The sequence below is a fragment of the Vulpes vulpes genome, chromosome 4 (genome assembly GCF_048418805.1).
Source record: "Vulpes vulpes isolate BD-2025 chromosome 4, VulVul3, whole genome shotgun sequence".
NCBI lineage: Eukaryota > Metazoa > Chordata > Mammalia > Carnivora > Canidae > Vulpes > Vulpes vulpes.
This window is the reverse complement of record NC_132783.1, coordinates 74245313-74271185: the sequence shown is the minus strand read 5'-3', so window position 1 is coordinate 74271185 and position 25873 is coordinate 74245313.

The window sequence follows — 25873 nt, the reverse complement described above, 5'->3', positions numbered from 1 at the left end:
TGAGAATAATAAAATGGTTATTTTATGAAGCTAGGTTTGGGGTAATTTGTTATGCTGTGGTTGTAACTAGAACAGTAAGAAAAAAATAAAGAACAGTAAGCACCAATGACCTTTTGCAGTTCATCTGTCTGTTTTGGCAAGATCGGTATTGTAAAGAAGGGAGGGAGGGAATGATCATTGTTTAGAAGGCCCTTCTAGGTGATTTACATATATTATCTCATTTGATCTTCCTAATGACATTGCAAAATTAACATTAGCAACTCTATTGTCCAGAGAACTAAGGCTCAGAGAGGTTAACTGATTTCCCCAAGGTCATACAACTAGAAAGCAAACCTATTTTTTTGTGGCTCTGTAGTTCAAAGGATTTCCCCTGGCACATGAATCTTCCCTAGGCTGGGTGGGAGCCTCTGCAGTATCATAGGAAAAATGAATTCTGCTGTCTAGCTTACCTCTCCATCAGATGGCAACCCTTGATGAACAACTGGGACAGGAGATGGGAGGGAGATGAGGAAAGACATGCCCTCTGCGTTTGCAGCAGTGATCAGCATTTTGGTGGCTAGACAACTGTAAGTCCTATGGAAAGATAAAAGCAACACAAGGCAGTGACTGATCTAGCACTGTGGACCTTAACAGAGGGGATGAGCCACTTTGGAGTCTTGGGCAAGTAGGTGACCTCCTGGTGATTTTCTTTCTAACCATGAAAGTGGGGGGGGGTGCATATCTCCCACTTCTCCCAGATAGTCTTGCTTTATGCTCATTTTCCCAGGGAAATTATTAATAGCATTTCCTTTTAGTGTCAAGTCTCCTGTTTTGGATGATAAATTACATGGTCACCCTAGGGTGGTGCTTTCAAATTGAACTTTTTCAGGTGAAATACTATTGAGTAACAATGTGAAGTGGGATGAAAGCCATGACTCATGGCCCCAAACAAGTAGCAGAGTGTGTTATTTCAGTGAAAAACTTGTCAAAGTTTTGAAAAAACTTTGAAAAAAAGGTAAATAGTGATTTTGTTTGACATAAGTGAATGTTTATTGGGATCAACTGTGTGCCACAATTAAAAATCTGAATTGACAAAAACAAACAATAAACCCTTGCCAAACCAACCAACCAACCAACCACAATTGAATTGGTCAACTAAATTGATCTAATTGGTTTGTGTCTGGCCAAAGTGGCAAGGACAGTCCGTACCTGTCTTGAGGAAAATGAAGGTAAATAAATCTGATGCAAGAACCAGCTATACATCTCAAAGTGTGGTGCACAAACCTTGGGCATCAAACTTACTTGGGGCAGGGGATGAGCGATGGAGGGTGGAGCTTAAAATGCAGATTCTGGGTCTCTACCCTAGCTTCCAGAATCATTCTCATTGAATGGGCTCAGTTCTTGACATTTAGAGCAAGTTCGCCAGTTAATTCTGCTGTACTCTAAAAGTTTGAGGATATCTGAGACTAGGTGCTTAGAACCAAGGAAACACTGAGGCCCTAGAGAAAGTTCATTATTTGGGGAATGTTGTTAGTTTTTTAATTTAAAGTTGATTTAAAATCACGAGTATGTACAGAACTTGGACCAATGGACTGATCCCAGGGGCAGTATTAACCTCAGTCAGCACTATGAAAAGAATATAAAGCTAGTCTTAATTCCAAACCACTTCCCCACATTATAAACCCACCCACAAGGATGGGGAAAGGGTTGCATCATTATATTACAAGAAAAGGGGATATGTTTAAACATAAGTTTGTTTTTTTTTTTCATTATCATCTCTGTCTTTGGGATTAATCCCATAGATTTGCTAACTACTCTCTAACAATATTTTGGAGCTGCAGAAAATGAGGAGCTGTGTTGGTGAGAGTTTGGTCCATTTTGGCCAATTCTTATAAAGATGGGCAGAGGGGACAGAGGTACAAATGGTGCCCTGCAAATTTAAGGTGGTATAGATTGCATATTTCACTCTCTGGAGATAGTTTGTGCCTGTGTAAACAGAACTTTGCAGCAGAGTGAAAGAGCTAGGATATTAGAGCTGAAATGGAGTTTTGAGTTCATCAAACCCAGCCTTCTTATATAGATGGATAAAGTGGGGCCCAGAAAAAGGAAATGGCTGGAAAAAATCCTGGCTTTGCTGCTTTCTATGTCTGTAGTCTTGGACAAGGCCCTACTTGGCACTTGTCATCTCTGAAATACAGGATGATAATGCCTACTTTTTGTAGTTTTTGGGGAAGAGAAAGTGAAATGAAAGAATGTACATGAAGTGCTGAGTATACCACCTGACACCTTGTTGAGGTGCTGTTTTTTATTATTATTAGTTAAAGTCATAGAGCTAGTTAATGACAGATCAGGGCCCAGGCCCCCACTTTCCAACACTCTGCATTTTCTGTGGTATCCACAGGGTTCCAGAGATTACACGAGATACCTGTGTGTTTCCACATCATCAAATGCTATTTTAAGACCTTTCAGAAGGGCCCCAGGACAATGGGCTCTGGCTGGCTGCCTCCAGCCGTACAGTCTGTTCTCAGGGGCGTGTGGCTTCTGGGCTCTGGCTGGCCATCTGTCTGTGCCCCACAGGGCCCAGTGCTACTGGCCCATCGCTGCTCCTAAACCACATAGTGGTGTGAAAGGGGGGCTGAGGCCACAAATGCTGGAGCCACTTTGAGGGGGAGCATTCCTCAGTTGTGAGAAAACCAGGAGGCCTGGGAAGTGTAGGGGTAAAGTATGTGGGTTCTGAAGGCAAACTGCCTGGTGCCACCACTTACTGGTTATGGGGCTTGAGTAAGTTACTTGCCCTTGAAAAAAAGTCCCAGTTTTCTCATCTATAAAATCTGTAACAAGAGTGCCTACTTCACAGGGTTATCGTGAGGGTCAGTGAGGAGATTCACACACAGCAAAGAGCCTGGCCCATAGTCTACAACTGGTGACTTATTGTTGACTTTGAATGACAGCTCATGAATTTAGAGGGGAATTAGTATATAGAGAACTTCTTGATGGAAGAGACAAAAGTCAGAACAGAGAATTGTCATTTATAATGAGTAATGCAGTAGTATTTTGAATATCATAGAAAGGTAAGGCTGAAATTGAGAACTGGTTGAAAATACTGTATAGCCATTGGTGCAACAAGTTACAAAAACTGGCAGTAGCTTTGCAAAGGAAGAACTGGAAGTGCTTTCTACACTTTTCTGCTTTATGAGGTCCTCCTCTTCCACCCATATGCCTACTTTTCCCTCAGAGTTTGCTATGGCTATTTAAGGAATTGGTGTAAAAATAAATATAAAGTTTCTATCCATATTTATTAGCCTACAATGTAGGGACTTTGAAAGAACTTTTAATGAAAAATAAATTACATCAATAGAATTTATTAGCATCTGTAGTATTTAATTAAATAATAGAAGCCTGCTGGCTACCATATAGTAGGCGAGTGAAATGTATTTTGCTAGGTTTTATGAAGAGAAAACTACCAACTCTCTTTAAAATAATTGTTGATATAGGTTAAGCAATTTGGGTGTTGACTAATGTAAACCTCTAGCTTCCTGATACTTCTGCCATGGTGGATATTTACTCATCAGGTTAGGCCAGGTAATGCTGAGGTGACAAGCAACTCTGAAAACTCTCAATGGCCTAAACGAGATTTATTTCTTCCTTATGAGACATGCCCACTTCAGTTTGTCTAGGTCTCAGCTCCAAATTGGCCTCCTTGGGGCCCTGGGCTAATGGAGCCGCCACCATGGGACATGTTGCCAATTATCATGGCTCAGAGAAACAGGATAGCGGATTGAGCCCAGGGTCCTAAAGCTCCCACCTGGAAGGGGCACGCATCATTTCAGCTCAAAATGTCACTAGCAAAAGCATGGACATACCCCACTGTAAGGAAGCAGAAAAGTACAGCTGTGCCATATGTTTGGCTAGAGAACAGAAATGCTGGGTGATTAGCACTAATACTACCACATTTATGTCTAAGTCTTACCAGCCGTAAACTTCTGGAAGGTAATGACACTGACTCATTCCTCTGTTTTTCAGCACCAGCCTGCAGTGGGGGAGCAATATGTGTTGGTAACTGGCTGCCTGCAGAGCTTAGCATGGGAATGACAAAAGATGGAAAAGAGAACCAGACAACTTGGCCTTCTTTCCCCCTCCTATTTGGCACACCCGTCCTTCCCTTGTGCTGGAGTTCTGACTGCAGCCGGAAAATGGAGATATTATTATTCCCTTGTAAAGATGGAGTGAGATGGCATTATGTGAAAGCCATTGGTCAACTTGGGCTTGTGGCCCTGGCTAGTGCCCAGTGTCCTTTCTGGGGGCCCATATGTGTCCACTGCTCTACTTTGCTGCCCCACTGAGGCTGCTGTCCACAAGCAAAGCCTTACTGTGCACTCAGTTTCCTCTGATCTACCCCCACTTTTCTCTTCAGATGTCCATATTGAGACTTACCTGCTCTGTATCCTGTGTCTTCAGGATAGAATATGATAAAATAATCTCTATTAATTCATTAATGGATAGTAATGAGTCAAAAAAATCCTCCCAAACCCAACAATTGCTCGACTGAAGGGGTAGTTCACCCAAGGTAAACTGCCGACAGTCACAGATTCTCAATGTATTCAGAATAAAAGGTACCTTAGAGATCATTTACTATGATGGTTTTCAACCTTTTTTTTTCTCCAACTGAAAGATAATTCAGGACACCACCTACAAAACAAAAAGGGCTCTGCTCTGATTGAGAGGAGGTGGGCAGCACCTTCCTGCTCAGCAGCTCTCCTCAACCAAAAAGCCCTAAAGACATGCGCAGACTTCCACTGATTCTAGACTAATGCTCTGGTTTTGCAGAACAAGACTCAGAGGAAGGGACCAAGGATCCCCCAGATAGGTAGAACTGGGGTCCAAGCACCACTGTCATGTGGGTGCTGATCCAGACTGTCTATTCTGACAGACCTACTTGGGAGAAGGTGGTAGCCAGAGCAGACAGGGTTATTTTTGATGACTCATAGAATTTGTTCGTCTAAGGGCAAAGCAAGTACGTGTGTGTGCGTGTGTGTGCGTGTTTCTTCTAAGGATCTGAGTGATTCTAACCAGAGATAATAAGATACAAAAACTTTTACCTCCAAGCTACTGGTTTGAATGTAGTACATACTGTTAGTAATTCAAGGTCATTATCCTGTGATGGGTTATCGAAGGCCTATGTGAAACGTGTGGGATTTTTATGAGCTTGTTTTTATTATAGTAGAATGTTTAAAGGCCCCTTATGTACAAAGCACTTTGAAAACTCTAATGGGGCCTCATAATCACCCGCATAATTATGAAGGTCAAATTGTGCTGAACAAACTTGAGAGCTATTTTTGAACAAATTAGTGGATGAACAGAACAATATAAAAAAACCCCACAATTCCTTTGGTCACCCCTTTTAGCCCTTCTGGGTACAACAAAATCTTAGAGCTAGAGAAAATTGCTACTCTGATGGATTTCCCCACTTTGTTGGAAACCCAAGGAGGTTTTCTTTCCCTGGGTTTAAGATACAGAATGGACAGAATATAGGCTAGGTTTCCGAGTAAAGAGTTGGTTGTCATGAGTATTGAGATGTATTTGCTAAGGAAACTTGTTTCAGTTTGTTTTTTACCCCGGTGCGCCATTACTCCACAGTCTACATGTGCCCCTCAGGAGCAGGTCGGGCCTCACCGGATGTCCTTCTATAGAGACGCTTGCTGCTTTCACTTGCCATCCAGTTTTCCATCTCACACTAGGAAACTGCAAGGTTAGAAAAACAATGGACCATTTCCTTCCTCTTTCTTTAAACTGAGAGGCTGAAAGGAGAGGACTTCATATTCATTACTCACAAGCCAGACTTCAGGATAAAGGTCATTACAGTTCAAGTGTAACAAAAGTGAAAATCCACAAGTCTCAGTGGGTCCCCAGCCCCACTGGGGTCAAATAAGCACTCGTCCTGTCATTAGGGTCCTGTCTTAACCCCAGGCTTGCCCTAGCTTTGCAAGGATTTCGGGCTGACATTTGGAATCCGAACTTGCTAAATAAGAGCTTAAAAGGGGCACCTGGGTGGCACCTGGGTGGAGCGTCTGCTTCTGGCTCACGTTGGGATCCTGGGATCCTGGGATTGAGTCCCGCTGGCTCCCCGCAGGGCTCCTGCTTCTCCCTCTGCCTATGTCTCTGCCTCTCTCTCTCTGTGTCTCTCATGAATTAAAAAAAAAAGGGGTTTAAAATTATGGGCATGGGGAGGGGAATGAAAGGGCTCAGAACAGCCTCAAGTTGGGGAAGGTCTTCCCTTCTATAGGGCCTTGGCCCCCAGGTGACCTAGAACTGTCATTGTTGTCACTGGTTGTGGCAAGTACATTTCTTAGAACCCCAGATTTGAGTGCTTCCATTGAGCAGTTAAGATGGGTTTTCCTGACATTTTCTGTTTCCTCTCTGTAATATCCTTTTGCTGTACACTGTTTTCTCGTGGCTAGACACTTTGTGGCCAGAAAACCCTCCCTGATGGGTGATATAGACACCCCAGTGGCCGCATTTCCTCATCACGCTGAAAGGGAGAAGGAAACCACCTTCTAACAAGTCACACCAGGCTCCCAGGGTGTGGTATTTATGCTAAGGAGTAGCTTTCATGTTTTCTACAAGCCAGACTCTCGCCACACTTGACATCCAAAGAACCAGAAGTCACAAGCTACAGCGTTGTGACCATGGGAGCAATGAGAGAGATGCAATGAGAAACTGCATCATTAACACAGAGAATGCTGACAAAGCCTGCAGAGCCCACAAGCAGGACTATAGTAGGGCTTTCGGGGAGCCCTAGGTGTGTTTGCCATTGTGGTCCCCTCCTCCATAAAAATTAGATAAATAAGTAAATAATTAAGTTTCATGCCTGCATAGGTAGAAAGATAGCATATTAATGTTACGTATTATATTTCTTCTGACCTAAACGTTCCCTTTCCTCTTATTTTAAAGGAAATTAAAAGATTTTTGGGGTCTCCTAAAAGTCTTTTGAGATGTAGGCAGTGTCTCTGTTGTAATTAATGGATAAATGAGCCCTGCCAACAGGAAGCTTCCTTGGTACAAATTGGAGAGACTGAATATTTATGAATTAGGCTGGTTTCATTAGTTTAAATGACAATGCAAATTGTAAGTGGGCTTCAGTCATAAAATGAGAGAGATTATTTAAATGTCTTATAAATCCACAATCCAAGTTCTCACAGTTAGCAATAGTCTTGTGTATAGACCTTTAATATTTCAAAGTAAATTTTGAATGTTTGGTTTGGGAGCAAAAACCAGGACTGTTATAAATGTTAAGGTGGTGTGGCCTTGAATCAGAATCCTGTTCCACTACACAGACTCAGGCAAGCTACTTTATTCTTCTGTGCCTTGGCTTCCATCTCTGTAAATGAGATGTGATGAAAGCTACTTCTCATAAGGTTACAGGGAGGATGAAATGAAGTCATATTTGTAAGGCATTTAGTGTAATGTCTCAGGTATTGTAAATGTCCAGTACATGCTAGTTATTATAACTACTATTATTACCATCATCATGAAATACTGTTATATCCTGTTGATAAGATGAAGAAACTCAAGGTCTTCCATCCATTATTTTGCTGGACAGTCATTTTGCTAAACTCAGACAGGTAATAACTCATTTAAAAAAAGGATTTATCTGAGATTAGAATTAACAGCACATGAAGAGAAAATAGGAAGTGATATGGAAGGTTCAAAGATAATTAAAATACAGATCCTGGCCTCAGGAAGAGTACTTCATAGTTAGGAAGACAAGACACACCCAAACAGGGTCAGAGACAGTCAAAATGGCACAAGCAAGCTCAAAGGCCTGCTCAGCGGAAAAGGATTTCCAAGAGGGGAAATTGCTCCAGACTTTTACTCAGAAGCACCTACCACAGCCTATCTAGAACTGCCAAAGTTCAGTTTGGATAATTGTTCTCTATTTCAACCGTGTAGGGAGCAAAGGTGGGTGTGACGTTGCCACTGCTGCCACACTGGCAGACTCAAACCAGGCTAGAATGGAACTTGGAGGTACCCAGCTGGAAATAGGATAGAATGAGCAACAAAAACAAACACATTGGCTATGTGGCCACTGCAGAAGTCCCAGCACTTATTTGGATCATACTTTATACAGTGCTTTTAATTTTTAGAGATTTATACATTTGTATTTTTCACCATTAAAATTATATACTCTACAAGGATTGCAATTATTATTTTCATTTAAGGATAAGGCAGTTGGACCTGATTGACTTATCTAGTATCATATTGCTAGGTTTGGGGCCTTAAGGGGTGGAACTCAGATCTGCGAATGCCCTGTCTTTGTTGAATTACCACCAAATCTTCATGTTGACCATAAAAATAATGTGTTGACCATAACAATAATGGAGTATTTCCTTATCCCCTACTATCTCTTTGGCACATGTACTGTTTCTCATGGCTTTCTTATACGGTGATGCTTCCTAATTCCATTTATAGTTGAGCAAACCTAGTCTCCTCCAGGACAAGTAACTTACTCCAGGTTCTATTTCTCATAAATTGAGAGCTGACTCTTGATTTGTCTGATTTTCAGGGTCAAGTTCTTTTCTCTATACATCTTTCTCATTAGTTCTTGGGGTTTGGTTGGATATAATTTTACTTTAATCTTTCATGAATATTGACCCATATGACAAACAAGTAAAGATTATTCTAAGATAATATCCAATGACTTCAGAAAGATGCCTTTGAAAATAATCCCTAGTGTTGTTTACACAAATGAGATTTTTCAAAAATTAGGCTGAGGCATAGGAAAAACAGTATGAATCCCACCCTTATACTTGATCACAGTAAGATTATGTGAGTGTCTGGAGGATTTAAGTCTGCAGGTCTGGGCTAGATGGTGTCAACCTTTGTTTTCACCTTGCTGAGTGAGGTAAGAGGAGCCTTTGGGCTGAGCTCATGTTGGAGAGCCATTGCCACTTGGTAAGTTGCCTGCCTAGAATGTTTTCCTGTTTATTCATGAGGTCGTCTGAAACACTGAGTTCTCTGCCACACATCTTATGTAGCTTTCAATGTAGACAGTGTTGAATATGACACTCCCACCCATCAGAGTGAGAGAAGATTGGAAATGGTGGAGACTAGTTGTGAATTGGTCTTTTTTTTTTTTAAGATTTTACATATTTATTCATGGGAGACACAGAGAGAGAGAGAGAGAGAGGCAGAGACGGGCAGAGAGAGAAGCAGGCTCCATGCAGGTAGCCCGACGTGGGACTCGATCCCAGGTCTCCAGGATCACACCCTGGGCTGAAGGCAGGCGCTAAACCACTGAGCCACCCAGGCTGCCCGTGAATTGGTCTTTTATGCCTGGACCTCAACCTTGTCTCCATGTAAAGGATTCGTGATTCACAAAGGCTTGCCTATATGTTAAAACAATACTCATGTCCCACCTCAGTGATGTTTCGTATTGCTTTTGTGAGCCTAAGTTTCTTTTAAATTTGATAAGTAATAATTTTGAAAAATAAAATTCTTCATGAGCATCCCAAGTCAAGTTTAAAGTTTGAAAGGAAGTCTACAATAACTCTTTTTAAGCATGTGGAAGCATCTGTTAAGAATGCAGCTGGCAGGGGCACCTGCGTGGCTCAGTCGGTAGAATGGCTGGCTCTTGATCTCAGGTCTTGATCTCAGGGTGGAGCCTACTTAAAAAAGTGCAGCTGGCCATTTATTACTGTTTTGTATTAGCTAATTGGAAAACACCTAAATTATAACTAGTCACCCCCGCAGTTCAGGGTTGATTAAACAGCCCATGACACTTTTTCCCTCATAGGCTGTCTCAGGAGTAATTATAATGACTTGCCCATTGGATTGAGTTAATTGTTCCTTATTCTTTCTAGTGTTCCTCTCTGCAAATGTCCTAAAAATATCATACCATCTTGCACCATTTTCTCCCTGCATATTTCACAATGGACATATATAACCAGGAAAGTTTAAGCAATTGTTTGGTTTGGTTCTTTCAAAGGAATAGATAAATCATCATGCTACAACTTGAGAGAGGAAATGACAGTTTTTATCTTTATTCAGGTACCCTATATTTACATGAGACCACAAAAAGTTACTGACAGGATGTTATTGATTGCATTTACCCAACTGGGGACTGAAATGGGGCCCTGCTATACCACATGGCATGCTCTTCTTTTCATTCTTGCCTGGAAACCTGATGCCAGATCTTCTGGACTCTCATATGAAATTGAGAATTTTTAGAATAGAGATTTCAGGCCTTCTGACAGATTTCCCATTAATTATTCTTCTAATTTAGCTCCTTTTTCTCTGTGCCAGTCAGTTACAATATCTCTTTTGTTGGATGCTTGACTAAGTGCTTGAAGGAACTAAGTGAATTTCAAATATTCATTGTTGTAACTAAGGTTGACTGAGTACCGGGCCCTCTTGTAAGTTATTTAAGTGTATTAGCTCATTTAATCCTCACAACTTTATGAGGGAGGATATTTTAATTTTTATTTTATTTTCAATTTTTATTCTTATTTTATAGGACAAGAAACTGAGACATACTGATTTGTGATTTACCTAAGGCAAAGGCCTTCCCCCTGCCTCTCTCCCCTTCTTTTTCCTCCCCTCCCCTATTTTTTCCTTCCCCTTCCCATCCCTGCCTTTTCCCTTTGTTCTTCCCCCTTTCCCCTTTTCCCTCTCCATACCCCTCTTTTGTTCCCATCTCCATCTCTTTCCATCCATCCATGTATCCATCCAAGTCCAGTTGAGCACTTAGAGTGTGCTAAGCAGTATTGTAGGTACTGGAGGTGACAGTGAACATAGCAGACAAAATCCATGTACTCATGGGACTAAACCACTACTATCCTATAATACTCCAGATTACACTTCTCCTCTAAGGAGCTTTTCCAGGTTAATTACACCCAACTTCTAATCCATCTGGATAATCTCAATCTACTTTCCATTTTAATTCACTTGAGTAATTACAAACTTCAAAATTTTAGCTAGTGTGACTGCTTCAAAACCTTTCTGTGCCAATAGGCAGTATCTCTCTTTATCTTAGGCAACTTGGTACATGGTCTTACCTCCCGTGAGGGGTCACAGAATTCAGTGTAACTGGGAGACTGTTTGTGTTGCAACGAGAGAGAGATAATCTGGGACATGACTGGACCTACTTCAGTAAGAGAAGCTAATTTGGATTTCCGGAATGACATTTGCTATTTGGGAGTGGGACGTTTAATCCCAAAAACCATGGATCATGCCATCTTTGGACATCAGCCCGAGTTTTATTAAAATATTCGCCCCTAGGGAGAGTTTCTAGTTATTTTGATTATGATCAGTTAAGCTTGCTTTTTCCTCTCTAACTTTCTCACTTCTCACGTGACACTTCTCATGTCTGCTAGTATAGGGGAAGCCATACCTTTTATATATTTTCAAAATCTGACTTAGCAAAAGTATAACTGGAGACACAGTAAGTATGGGTTTAGTGGGATATATTTACATGGTTTTCCATCCCTTCCATGTCCTGCCTAATTATCCCAGTATACATGTCTTCCAGGAATATTTCTGTTGTCCAATGTGCCAGCTTACCTCATATCTTGATACAGATTCAGGCAAAGGTTCTGTCTTAATATTAATATGTCTGATGGTCCCCAGTACTGGAAGCACGTGGACTGTAGAAGAGAAACAAGGTTCGAGATATATAGAGTTGAAAGCTAGTCTGTGGATTATTCTTCTAAGCCTACAGAAGAATATATATATATATATATATGTATAGGCAGAGGCTTCATAGAGGTCTTCCCAAAGTTGACAATAATCCTAAATATACATATGGTATTACCAGCAATAATAAAAACAAATTTTGACCAACTATATGAAAGAAAGATTTTTCTTTCTGTTCTCTCTCTTAAAAAATATAAAATCATTGTCCTAGGAAGGGGTGATGAAATAATATGTAGCCAAAAGTGTATGAATAAATATTATGTTAGGCAGTTAATTAATGAAAAATATTATGTTCTCTTTTCTGGATTTTGTGACACTATAGTATTTCTCAGCTTTTAATGTTTTTATTTTGTTGTAATTCTCAATAAACACTTACTTTTATACCTAATTTTAATTTGCAATTTGTGTTCTTCAAAAAGATCACTCCCCCATTATATAAATTTTATTTTTTCGAAGCCTGAATTCACCCAGTTTAGGAATGACTTGACACAAAGCAAAATGTGTGTGTGTGTGTGTGTGTGTGTGTGTGTGTGTGTGTGTGTGAAAACAGTCTTTGACCTTTCCTGAACCAGTTACTTATTAAGATTTTTCTTGGTCAAATATAAGAGAACACTAAAAGTTAAAGACACTTTGGAAAATTTCTAATATGTCTCCTCTTCTGAAATAAAAGGAGAAACATGCATATAGGTGAGTAGTAGTGTTCTCAGCCATAGGCTTCAATAGATATGTAAAAAAACCGTTTTTTTTTTTTTTTTTGTAGATGGGAATGGATTCACAGGGGAATAGTCATAGCTCCCAAATCTATGTGCATTTAATTGGGGATGCTGTTGTGCTTTGGTGAAAAGAGTATGGATTTGAAATCAGAATACCTGGTTTTGTATTTGTCCTAGCTCATCACTTGTTAGCTATGTGGCCTTCCATAGGACATGATCTTCCAGAGCATCATTTTCATTAACTGTAAAAAAGGAATGATAATAATATCAGCCTCAACTACTTCATAAATTGTTTTCTGGGTCAAACAAGATCAATGGAAAAATTTATTGTACTCTGTGAGGTACTTTACATAAATAAGTACTCTCTCCCTCCTTCTTCTCTTTGGAGCTCCCACTTTTACTGGCAGGATGATATGTTGTATCTACCTGGCTGTAAGGAAGACAGATGCTAATGCCTATGTTACTAGGAAACTGAACATTGTTTTCAATTTTCCCTCGGGAGAGAATATTTATTTTATAAAAAATATATATTTTAGTTCCTGGATTTGGGGAGTGAAAGAAACCAAGATGGAAGGTATTCCTTTAAACCAATGTTAAAAACAAAACAGTGGATTGTCAGCATCCCCAAGTCTTGCCTTATGCCATCAGCCCTTAAAATTCAGCATGAAAAAATCTTAACTGTCCTTAAAGTCACCTCATTCCTTCTGCAGAGGGAAGGCTTTTAGAATATGATGACACATATGTGAGGAGTGTGGTCTCTTGAAATATTTTCTTTGGGAAAAAAAGTAGAGGAAAAAAGAGTACTATCTTGAATTTTTCTTGAGTTGAGATTATTGAACAAGTAGTATATTAAATGGAGTAGAATGTTCTTAATGAAGGTATTTCATATTTTAAATAAGTTTGTCACATCTATTGATTAACTATTGATATGCACATATTAATTACAATAAGCCATAAAGGGCTGATTGATTTTTATCCATGCAGATTATTTTATGAGCCTCTGGGTCTCTGCCTTGGAAACGGAAAGAACCTCTCCCAAAATGTATCCAAAATGGATACGGTTTGGAGATAATGAAGGGTGTGTGTGTGTGTGTGTGTGTGTGTGTGTTTTCTTTTTTTCACGTTTTCCTTACTTCTTTACAACCTTCCATCTATTGCTGCAGTGGATTATTACTTTAGGAAAAGGCTAAAATAGTTGATCCCAAGAAGTCAACTGAGTTTCTGAATTTATTTTTTAAAGTCATCAGAGAGACAATACTCTGGACAGCTGAGACTTTTGCTATAAAATCCTGATCTCAAAAGCTTAAGATTTTAGAAGTTTGAATACATAGCGTTTATGCCAAACCATAGAGTGAGCAAGAATGATTTATGAGAATTTTTTTGCCCAAGAGAGATCAGGTTTGTTCTCCTCAGTTACCCATGAAGAGAAATAGAAGTTAGAGGCTTGTGAGCAGCTGGAGCAAATTTTTAGTGCTCTGCTTCCCTCTTACAGAGCCTTTGGAGAACCTGAGGATAGGATAGGATAGGATAGGATAGGATAGGATAGGATAGGATAGGATAGGATAGGATAGGATGGGATGGGATGGGATGGGATGGGATGGGATGGGATGGGAGGGGATGGGATGGGATGGGATGGGATGGGATGGGACAGGATAAGATAGGATAGATTTGGGGCCTTGAACCTTGCTTCATGATGAAGCTCAAGAGAAAGGAGCAATTCGTGTAGGTAAGTTCCCATTCCAGAGTGGTTCTGCAGAGTAAAGTATAAAAAGCAAACAGGAAAGTCTCGGTAGAGAAAAATCTTAAGTAGCACTCCAAAAAGCTTGCAACCCTGGACATTCTAGAGAGTCAGAAATTTCCCATTCCCCCTAGATGAGCATATAAGAGTAGGCATTTGCATTTACCATTTTTTAACATGTAAAGTTTGTAACTGCTACAAGAGTGAATCATTGCAATCTAATTTTCCTTCCTCATGACTGGTTGTCAAATAACCCAAAGTCTCAGGAGTCATCTCTGACCTTCAAGGACCCATCAACCTGAGAAAAGAGCAGGAAGATGAAGAGTTTTCAATCATGGATACCACAGTAGCAGGTCACAAGGATCATAGAAAAAGTCCCACTGGAAGTCAGTGTGGATGGATGCTGATAGGTGAGGTTGACATTACAACATGGTACTCACCAATGATGCCACATCAGTTGGTGTCTGTTCTGATTGGTTGGTACATATACCTTATTGCTTGTTGAATATTTTGAGAATCATACCTACTGATGACTTTGTCCTAATACCAGGAAGTTTCAAAAGCCCCTTCCCCCAACTTAGATCACCCCACAGATATAGAATAAAAGAAAAGTAGGGGAGCATCCTGAAATGATGATGATTCCCTCCCAAGGAGACTGGAATAAACTAGTGACTAAGTTCACCTTGATTGTCAAGCTTAAGTTTTCCACTATCAGTTGGTGAACAAATTTAAGTTCATTTACACTGAATAATAAGGGCTCCATTTTTTAACATGTAAATTTCAATACTGCTACAAATGTGGATCACTATATTCTAGCTTTTGCTTCTCCTATCTAGATGTCACAAGTGCCTCCAGGCCTCTAAAGCCATTGGGCATTATGGTTGGGGAGGTCTAAAGGGAGACATGTTCTGCAATTTTAGGGAGTGGAAAAGAGGGCTCAGTGATGGTGTGTTACCACAGTGGAGTTGGACTTGCAGGCTGGCCTAGTGGAACTTTACTTTTCCAATTTGTAAGCATTGAGAAGAATTTGTCAAACCCCACAACAGATAAGAAGCTAAATGATAAGTCTCTTTCACAGGGATTAAAACCAAGACAGCTCAATATCAGATGGGAAAAAAAGCAGCTGGAAGAAGAGTAGAAAAATGAAAACAAAATACTAGAAAGGAAATGGACTGATGACCATAACTTACCATGGAGTTAATTAAAGGGGCTTAAATAATCTTTGAGGGAAGGGATTTTATCAGCATGTCTCAGGATGAAATTTTAAAAGAAATAAATATTTTGAGTCTATGTTTGAAAGCAACAGATAAATTCGGAGGAATTTAGGGCATGGTCTTTGTAGAAAAGTTATATGCTCCTTAAAAAAATGTTCTATTTGCCTGGATAGACTACGACAGGGTCGTTGGATGTCTCTGGTTAGGACCCCAGGGGAGAGATATGTTCACAGATCAAGGGTGAGTTCCTCATATGGAAGTAGTATGGATACTGTTAGACATTGGGATGGGTGATTGGTCAGGGTGATGGAATCTCTTCTCCAGAGGTTATGAAAACCAGGAAACATTTACATTGGTCTATTTGAGTTTTAAACTATTTCAAAGCAGGAGGAAGAAAAGAGGGTGAAGCAGCTGGGTCAGATGTAGTGAGAATCCTGGGCCGGTGCTATACTAGATTGTCTTCAAATATGAATTACCTGTATTTGAAATTTAAACAGTTACAGAATTTTCACTTAAAATAGTGGATAACCAAAATAAGTAAGAATGAAGAGAGCAGGGGGAAATATTATGGACAAGAGACAAAGAGAATTGGTCTGATTGGTCTCAACGTTTAATTTTAAGAGTCAATATGTTTTCAAAATTCCACTAGAAGACATTCCATCAGATTGCTACAAAATATCATCAAGCGGCTCTAATAATGATATTCAAGGCAACCTACAAACCTTCCAGGAATTTGCTACACTAAAAACTGACTTGTGAAAGGTATTCTTCTTTAGGGATCTCCAGGTTTCAGGGTAGTTTCTAGAAAAATTGTATAGGATCAGGATCACTTTTAGGTTGTACAGGGCCCTAGAAAAATATGTTTTGCAAGGCTTTATTTATATAAACACTTTGATTAAAAAAATTAATGGACCTGTGTGAGGTATAATCATTTATCAGTGATGACTTAGAATGATGGGTAAAGAAGTGATACTAACACATTTGTTTACTGTCCAGTCAGTGCTTGTGAAGAGGCGACACTGCAGTGGTGGGAACACTGACATGCCAGCCAATGCCCGGCTGGAGCCCCAAAGTGGACAGTTAACTCACCGCCCTGAATAATCCTATGTCCAATGTGAGTGAGTCACCCAAAGTCAGTGTGCCAACACCTACTCTGGCAGCCCAATCGTATGTGAAGAAACAGCATGCTTGCTGGTGGGGGGTGACCTGTTTGCCAGGCTAACCTCCTGGAACAGATCTGGACCACAGGTCCCAGACAACCAAGAGGTGTGAGGTCAGGGGTTCCTTGGGGGTGGGGCGCATCTGCTGGATGCCACCCTAGGACAGAGCTGTTGGAGAGTGCCCTGAAAAGGAGAGGTGGGGGCCAGGGCCTCTGCAGGCACTGGTCTGGGATGGCGCTGCTGGACTCTTATGGCACTGCCATCCCTGGGAGATCCCAGGCACCTGAGGAAGACTTAAAAAACTTTGCACAATGAGGCAACCCGGGGGGGGGGGGGGGGGCTCAGCGGTTTAGAGTCCTGGAATGCTGGAGTCCCGGGATGGAGTCCCGAGTCGGGCTCCCTGCATGGAGCCTGCTTCTCCCTCTGCCTGTGTCTCTGCCTCTCTCTCTCTTGTCTCTCATGAATAAGTAAGTAAAATCTTAAATAAAAAAAAGAAAGAAAGAAAGAAAGAAAGAAAGAAAGAAAGAAAGAAAGAAGAAAGAAAAGTTTGCACAGACTTCCAAAGCACAGGTGCTCTGAGTTGTGGCTGGGATTGGGCTACTTGCCTGGGTCTAAGGGTGGTACTATGTGGGGTGTTGGGTTGTAGATTTGGAAGCATGTAGGGTTCATATGTATATGGCCATACTGTTGACTCAAAACTGGGTATACGTTAGAACTTCAGATCTTCAGCAATGTTCTGTCAGAGTGAAGGGGTATAATTTTCCAAAAAATGCAGCTATATAATAATTTGTTAGGGGAAGCATACATATGTGTGTGTATTCTGCTAATGCACATGTGTGTTCATATATATTTATATACACATGCATATAAAATAATATATAAGCACATAATTCATTTTATAAATTTTTATGAACTTGCATAAACTTAAACACATGTGTATCTTTCACACATATCTTTCATCTGAAAAATTGGGCTTCATTAATTCATTTGACTCTATTTTTTATTCATATATACCTATTTATTGCAAAGCAACTGTTTTCATGTTTTTCATCCAATAAATTATTTCAATATGAGAAATCATGACACTAATCTTCATTTTTTCACTTTTTAAAAGTAATCTGAATGCTCAAAATAGGTCTTAAACTCACAACCTTGAGGTCAAGAGTCACAAGCTCTACAGATTGAGCCAGCCAGGTGCCCCTCGTTTCTTCAGTTCATAAGGGGGTGGGTATACTGACAACATACTGATTTCTCGTTACGACCATATTTTCTTAATGACTGATACTTTAGTGTAATTTTGTACAATGTAGAAGATTTCTTATTAATTTGACTCTGCTTGTCTACCCTGACTTTTCCTTTTCAGTATATAGTACTTCTTGTTATATTTTCAAGGGAATACTTTATAAAGAAAAATTATTCAGCAAATGAAGGAAATGAAAACCCCAATGGATGTTGTGTAAGAATAGAATTGTATCATTACCAATGAAATATTCTTTCCTATAAACAAAATGAGGAACCATACAGAGAAGTATTAAGTATGCTTAAATATGCTGAGGTCTTGGAAATTTTAACAAGAAGAAGAACATGCATCATTGCATGTGTTTAAGGGGTATAACTCTCTTGTTCTCTACGTTCACTGGAATTTTGAGAAGTAGTACCAAATATATGTTTTGAGCTTTGTCAACTCTGAACTCAGTGGTAAGGCACCTGGTTTGGTGGCCATGTCTCAAGTATGAAGAGAGACAATACAGGTTCAGAGTGGACTTCATGGTGAGGCCTGGTGAATATGGGCCTTGAGGTCTGGGCAGTGGTTTGGAAACTGGAGTAGTGGATATGATGGGGTGCTGCCCAGATGCCCCTTCAGGAGGAGACAGATACACATGGCCCAGCTGTAGGGAGGGTTGGCTGCTGATGGATCTCAGCTGAATCTGTCTCTGAGAGCTGCCTCTTGCCAAAGGTTATACCTCTCTCCGGGGGAAGCTCACCTCCAGTGACTGGTCAGTGTGGTGTGGAATGGAGTGCACAACACCTTGACACAATTTCTAACATCCTGAAGGGCCACCTCAGCTCCAGAGGAGCTTCAGGTAGGATCCACTGGGGCCTCAGTTCTGGACACATCATGGTTCAACTTCACCCTTTGCCCAATCCTGCACCCCTCGGTCCCTCATGGGTCTTCCCAAGAGCTCCCCAGTAAGCATTCTGCACACAAATCACAGTATCTCATTGTCTCTTCCCAGGATCCCTGACTTAGGACAATGTCAGGCTTTCTGGCAGAGGGTGACTTTGGGAAACAGATGAGACATCCAGTCGACTGGGTGTTGTGTTAAATGTAGGGGCAAGCAACATAGAAGTGTGGAAAGGATTCACTATAGTAGACAAAGGGGCGGGTCTGGGGGATGATGAGGATCTGCCATTTTGAGCATGGAGCAGCCTTCTGGCCAAATCAGGTCAGATTATCAAAGTTTTCTGTATATTTAGGGACCGTATTATAATAAGAAATGTAACTGAAAGAAGTCAGTTTATAATGTGCTCTCATTTTTAGATGCAAATCCCATCACTAGTGAGCCTTGTCTTTTGATTTTTTTTTTCAAGAAATCAGGATAGATCTGAGAAGACTGTCTACATAAGCAATCTCCACATGCATTTGCCAAAAAGCTGGTAAGGGTTAAAAGTCTCACTCTTCCCTTTTGTTCCTGCTTGCCCCTATGTGAAAAGTCTACTAAGTACCAGAGATTATGTGTGTGGTCTCTGAGTCTCACAACAACCCTGCAAGGCAGTATTAATATCCCAGTCTTAGGGAGAGGGCAACTGAGCCTTGGGAGGATGGAGGGATTTGCCTAGTGAGTAAGGGGGAAAGATGGGATCCAATCCTGGATTTCTTTAACTTGAAGTCTTCTGCTGCTCAAATTAGATGAGCAGGTCTCATGGAGCCCATGATCTGGGCCTCATGTTCTAGGGCTCTGACTCACCACCAGGCCTAACTGGTGACCAAGACATGTGCTAATTAACCCTTACAAGTCATCTGTTCAAATAACCCAAGCTGCCACTCAGTAACCTAGCAGTCGGTTTAAACAACTGTTCCTTCTTCAGTAACAATAATAATCACAAGAAGCATTTCTATTTTTATTATTTGCAAAGCCCTTTCTATGTGTCGTATTGTCTGAGCTTCACAACAGAGCTGTGCGGTAAGTGTAACAAAGCACTAGCCCCATTCTATGGATGGAGGAACGGAGGCTCAGGGAAGATCATGTGCTCACATTCACTTGACTCAATGGGGGTAAGACCGGGCCTTGACCTCCCATGTTCCCTTTTGTGTTCCTTGTAGCTTCTCCAAAGCTACTTACTTACGCATCTGAGAGGGAATGAGGCTCTGAAGACAATGTTACCTCTGTCTTTGACCTTAGTTGAACTAAATGCTCTGTAAATACACCAAGGTTGTCTGTGAACAATTCATCAGCCAAGAAATAAAAGTGGCATGTTCAAAATGATTAGAACCGAGGTTTGACCCTACTGTAACTTGCTGTGTAGACACCAAAATTCTGGCACCCTCATACTTGACTATAATTATCTCTAATTATCATTCCATTCTGGTGGATGCTTTCTACTTTTATCAAAACCTGATCTTTCCCCCTCATGTCACCTGCAAGGCCCTTTTTCTACACTCCCCAGGATTTGTCATTTCAAGTTGATTGCCATGTCTCACCAGCAAAAAACTCCTGGCTTAGTGAGACAAGTACCTTCTTCTCTGTACTTGGGGTTTTATATCATTGTTTACCTGACACTTTGTACTCTCATAAGTTTTAAGGATTTTCTTTGATTTTTTTTTTCTGTCTTTCTGATGCCATATCACCAAAATAACAATGATTTCTAAGCACTATCGTTTGTATTGAGTTCCTGGCTTTGCAATATACCTGGTATTTGTTAGCACCACAACCCTGCAGGAAAAAGGAAGAGAGATGAAGAGTATTTATAATGGGGGAAAAATGGGATATACCAGATGGGGTGGGAAGAAGTGTAGGAAGAAAGGGGAGGAGCAGAAACAGCCTTCGTGAGAAAATACTTCCTCTGGGCTTGGTCAGACATTGGGGCGTCTCTGTTTCTGAGAAAAACTCGCCCCTCCATTAAAAAAAACAAAAAACAAAAAAACAAAAACTCCATGAAAGTGAATTGTGTATGAAGGAAAAATGACCTCACACATTACTCTGCTTTCTGTAAAATAAAAAAGGAAAAAAAAATCATGGTTGAAAATTTACAAGGAAAACAATTTAATTTCTCTATTTCTCTTGCCATATGATTTTCAAGATTAGCCAACACTTGGATCATTCCTACTAAGTGTCTGTCCTTATTGACCTCATTTCTATTTCCCAATCACTTTATTTAGCAGCTTGCTAAATATAATGCCCCTTCACCCTGGGTCTTTTTTTAAACAGAAGAAGGATGAGAGAGGAAGTGGTGATATAATTTCCCTGGATTCACACTGCGTGTTAACAGCAGAGGCCAGGCCTGTGTCAGGAGTCACATCAGCCCTTTCCCCACTTCTGCTCTAGGGCACAAATCATAGGAGGCAGACCACCCCTCCAGCCTGAAGACTTTATCAGAGGTGAAGGATTTAGTCCTATAGAACAGGCGTGGGCAGACCACAGCCAAGGGCCAAAGATGGCCTGCTGTCTGTTTTTCTTGTGGCCCAAAAGGTAAGCTTTTTTTTTTTTTTTTGTATTTTATTCGAATTTTAAAAATCACAAGAATACTATTTCATGACACACGAAAATTACATGAAATCAGCCTTTCGTGTCCACAAATACAATTGTACTGGGACATAGCCACGCTTGTTTGCTTACATACTGATGCTGTCTTTGGCTGCTTTCGTGCTACGATGGAAGAGTTGAGTGGTTGCAACAGAAACTTGAAAAGCCTAAAATAGTTTATAATTTGTAAATTAGATGGCCTGCAAAGCCTAAAATATTCACCATAGTGCCTTTTATAGAAAAAGCTTGCTGACCCCTGATACAGAAGATTCTGAGGGATGAGGCATGAAATAAGTATTCATTTTTTGGCTCACGCCCAGGGCCCCTGTCTGTCAGCAAAGGGAGGCAGCAGGGGTGGGGCAGTGGATGAAGCTGCAGAAAGTGTAGTTTTTCTCACACTAGGTCCTGTGTGAATCCCTAAGTATATAAAGGCACCCCCCCCCTTTTCAAAGCGATTATGAGTTTTTCAGTTATGAGAGAGGAAACGGACACTTATGGGAGTTCAGTGATTTCCTGAAAGCTACACAGCCAGTCAGTGGTCCGTCTGTGACTTAAGCCCAGAGCTTTTCATTCAAGGCAGGGTGTGCTTCTGCGAGCTGGGGCAGAGAGAAGTCGCCCTTGCTGGCGAGACCCCTCCATGGAGAAGCAGAGAAGGGCTTCCCCCGGGGGGGCTCCCCCGGCACTCCTGAACGGCACCTCCCTTGCGTCCTTAGCGTGCTCTGCTAAGCCTGGCCGTGCTAAGGACCCATGCAGTCGCATCTTATTTCAGCAACTGGAGTATGAGGCCTTTGAATAGGGTTTCCAGATTTAACAAATTAACATTCAAGATGCCCAGTTAAATTTGAATTTCAAATAAATACTTTTTTAGTTCATGTATGTCCCATGCAGTATTTGAATCTATTTGTATGAGATATATTTAAAAAAAGTTACATTAAGAATTGTTTATTGCTTATCTGAAATTCCAGTTTAACTGGGCATTTTGCATTTTCTCTGTTGACTCTTCGTTTGAGGGCAGGGATCAGGGACTCTATCTTTCTTCCCACGTTGCCATCACTCCCACACCCAGTCCCACTGTGCCTTACACTGTGCCTTTCGAAGATACTTGGGTACTAAATTTAATGAAAACCACCCTCTTTCAGGCTAAGCACTTAGCTCCCACCAAGGCTGAGGAGGCAAACATGCAAATAGATTCATTTCACTATATTCTGATACCCACTAACGGCAGGATGAGCCAAGAGCTGCGAGGATCTCAGGGAGGGAGCCCCCTCAGCCTTCAGAATAGGCTTCCCAGAGTATGTGATCTCCAGGGTGACTTTTGAAGTCAGGGTAGGAGTTGACAGACCAGGCAGGGGAGGAGGGTTGGGGAGAGGGAGCAGCGGCAGGTCCCAAGTCCTAACCATATAAAAGGGAGTGATGTGCTCAGGAATGGAGATAAGCTGGGTGATTGGTGAGCTAGGATTTGGGACACAAGAGGCACTTGATAAACAGTGATTCAGAGATTCATCCCAAATGCTAAATTAGGTAGCTCCGTAGAAGTGACCCTGGAGTTAAGACCACACATAGTCTTTGTTCTCACTTCTGTGACTCTAACTGCCAATGCTTGGGCCACTAAGCCCACAGACTTTTCAATCAAGCAAATGTTCTTGGAAAGTGCCTGTTTGCTTCTGGTTAGCTTCATGGCATGTCCTTCACCGTGGCATGAAAGAAATCACATAGTGAGATCTAATATCACTTACTATTCTTGACCTAGCAGTGGGAGGAGACTCGTGGCCTGCCTGGGCCTGAAGCTGGGCCTTTCATCTACCTTGAGGCTCCAAATGGCCAGGAGTGACTGACTCTGTGATATAAAGGAGTCCATTGCTCGTCATCCTGATTCCTATTATCATCAACCTCATGTCTTGCTGTCCTTTGTCTTTCCAAACAACATCAAAAGATAATATGTGTGGTGTCTTCTATGTGTTCCTCTTCTCCACTTTTCCATCTTGCTGGGCACCCCAGGAGGCTGTACTCTATGGACAGTCTCAATGGACCACTTTGCCCTCACTTTGGAAGCTAGGCAGTCAGTGAGGTGGCTCTCTCCCACTGAGTCACTTGAAGTTCAAAGCATCCTGCTACAAAAGGCCCCAGGTTTCATCAAGTATCTTCTCCATACAGCAGCCCTTTCCGGTTCCAGTAAGTGCCTCTCTCCTTGGTCTTCCCCTACTGCAGGCTTGGGTAGTCATAACTTCCCACTCCTGCTTGCCATTGGGTATGCATTTTTCCTGGGTGGTTTTCCTAAACACTACCCACACCTTGATAAATAGTCATCACTTTATTAAACTTTCCTCAATTACTGTTTGAGTGTGCCATTTGTTTCTTGATGGGACCCTGACTGATACAGATAAAACTAGTATGACAACAATCATTTATTTGCTTAGTAATTCCTATTTATAATACTAAAGATGGAGGAAAGGTTAATTCAAGGACATGTCATACTTCACTCTACCATCCACTTTGAACAACATTTATTATGTAAGGAAATATGCTGGTTTGGAAAATAAATTGCATTTCAACTTAGTTAATATCTCTAGGGAGTCTCTGGTAGTCAAACAAAACCAAATGAATTGTTCAATAGAGTTGCTATTTCTTTTGCAAGTGCAGATGAGTTTTGATGTCAGAAAGATTTAGTTTTGAATCTGAGCTCTTTTAGTTACTACCTTGTGGTTATCAGATGAGTTGCTTCTCTTGGCCTTATATATAACATGGGAGTGATAATTCCTCCCTCACCCAGTGGTTATAAAAATAAGATGAGATATTGGGTAAACAACCTGGATAAACATTTTTCCAAAGAAGATGTACAAATGGCAAATAGACATAAAAAAGTGTTTAACATCACTAGTCATCAGGGAAATGCAAATCAAAACCATGAAGAGATATCATTTCACATTTGTTAGGATGAATATTATGAAAAAGACAAGAGCTAACAAACTTTGGTGAGAATGTGGAGAAAAAGGACCCCTTCCGCACTTTTGGTGGGAATGTAAATTGGTACATTCACTTTGGAAAACAGTATGGAGGTTCCTCAAAAAATGAAAAATACAACTATCATATAATCCAACAATTCCACTCCTGGATATATATATATGAAGGATATGAAAACAGGATCTCAAAGAGAAATATCTGTACTTCCATTTTCATTGCAGCATTATTCACAATAGCCAAGATATGGAAACAACCTACATGCCTGGCAATGGATGAATGTGGTGTTTATACAATGGAATATTATTTAGCCATAAAAAGAAGGAAATCCTGCCATTTGCAACAATGTTGATGAATCTGTAGGGCATTTTGTTAAGTAAAATAAATCAGACAGAGTAAGATAAATATTGTATGGTATCATTCATATGTGGAATCTTTAAAAAAAAGTCAATCTCATATAAACAGAGAGTAAAATGGTTGCTGGGATCTGGGGAAGGGGCAAACAGGAAAAGGTAGGTCAAAGGGTACCAATTCTGTTATAAGTTCTGAGGATCCAACGTACAGAATGGTGACTATAATAAATAATACCATATTGTATACTTGAAACATCCTGATAGTAGAATTTAAGTGTTCTCACCACACACACACACACACACACACACACACACGTGCACAGATTAAATGAGATAATGTTTATAAAGCATTTAGTTTGTTGCCCTGTACCTAATAGGATTATTGAAATGCCTGAATGACACACGAGTATTTACCCAAAAAACTAATTCAAAGGGATAAGGCACCCTGTATTTATTGCAGCATTATTTACAAAAGCCCAATTATGGAAGCAGCCCAAGTGTCCATTGATAGATGAACAAATAAAGAAAAAGTGGTATATATACACAAAAGACATTTTTTAGCCATTGAAAAGAATGAACTCTTGCCATTTGCAACAATGTGGATGGAGCTAGAGAGTATTATGCTAAGTGAAATAAGTCAGTTCGAGAAAGACACCATTATGATTTCACTCATTTGTGGAACTTAAACAAAACAAATGAACAAAGAGAAATAAGAGAGAGATAAATCAAGAATCAGACTCTTAACTATAAAGAAGCAACCGATTATTACCAGAGGGGAAATGGGTGGGGGGAATGGGTGAAATAGGTGATGGGGATTAAGGAGGGCACTTGTGATGAGCCCTTGGTGTTGTATGGAATTGTTGAGTCACTATACTGTAGACCTGAAACTAATATAACACTGTATGTTAACTATCCTGGAGTTAAAATAAAAAGCTTTTTTTTTTTTTTTAAGATTTTATTTATTTATTCATGAGAGACCAGAGAGAGAGAGAGAGAGAGGCAGAGACACAGGCAGAGGGAGAAGCAGGCTCCATGCAGGAAGCCCGACATGAGACTCGATCCCGGGACTCCAGGATCATGCCCCAGGCCGAAGGCAGGTGCTAAACCCGCTGAGCCACTCAGGGATCCCCCAAAATAAAAAGCTTAATAAAAAATGCCTAAGTGATGCTTACAGACACATCATTTTTATTGTGTCCAACAATAAGCCTAAATTCCAGAGAAGCACCTTCCAAGAGAACTTTCTGCAGTGATGGAACTGTTCTATGTTTGTACTGTCTAATATGCACATGTTGGATATTTGAAATGTGGATAGTGTGACTTAA